This window comes from Oratosquilla oratoria, chromosome 3, assembly GCF_046742065.1.
Source record: "Oratosquilla oratoria isolate Oo_2021 chromosome 3, ASM4674206v1, whole genome shotgun sequence".
Lineage (NCBI taxonomy): Eukaryota > Metazoa > Arthropoda > Malacostraca > Stomatopoda > Squillidae > Oratosquilla > Oratosquilla oratoria.
The window spans coordinates 48,431,551-48,432,497 of record NC_134779.1 but is presented as its reverse complement, the minus strand read 5'-3'; positions in this window follow the sequence as shown (position 1 = coordinate 48,432,497).

Genomic DNA, 947 nt, shown 5'->3' with positions numbered 1-947 from the left:
AGCATATCTGTATGTGAGGACGGTATGCTCAGGTTCACTCGATTCCTCCAAGACTTTTCTCATCTTGGTGACATTTGCTGTATTGTCTGCCACAACACTTCCAATGTGACAACCAAAATCTTGTTCAGCCTTCTTGATCGAACTTTATACAAGTTGTAGAAGACATTCAGCAGTGTGAGGTTTCCTTGGTGTCTATTGTGTCAACTAAATAAATCTGACCAGTGGATGTTGTTAGAGTGACACATATTATGGGCTCATTATGGATGTTAGACCACCCATCAATTGAAAGACATACAGTTTCATTATTCAGGTCATCTGCACATTTTTTATATTCCTTTTCATACACAAGATCCAAGTATTTATCAGCAATATCTTTTCTGGATGGAGGAATATAACCTGGCCTCAGGTTCTGAACCATCTTGAGAAACTGAGGATGCTGAACAAAACGAAATGGCGAATTTGTAGCAAATATAATTCTTGCAACTTCTTTGTCGAGATTTTCCTTGTGAGAGACTGAAGTTTCTATGATAAATCTGTCCAGAGATGTTGATGCCTTTCTTTTAGATGAAAATTATTTAGCAGAAGTGGTGCATGTGGAAGAGTCTGATAGTGACCTTTTTAGCATATTGCATAATTTATAAATGAATGAATACAGTGTGATTTAGGCTACTTTTGAGTACAGTAGTTATTTTTTTTAGATAATGATCATATTCACACAAGCCACTAAATTATTTGGAAATAATTAACAGGATATGAAATAGGTGGGCTTGGAATTCAGCCCACACAGGATTCAGTCCACTTTTAAATTCACTAAAAATAATGGATTAGTTGGGTTAGGTTAGGCTAAATCCCTTTGGGCTGAATCCCATGTGGGCTGAATTCCAATGGAACCTATGAAATATATTACACAATGTTGAATGAAATGAATAACAATCATCTAGGCCCCA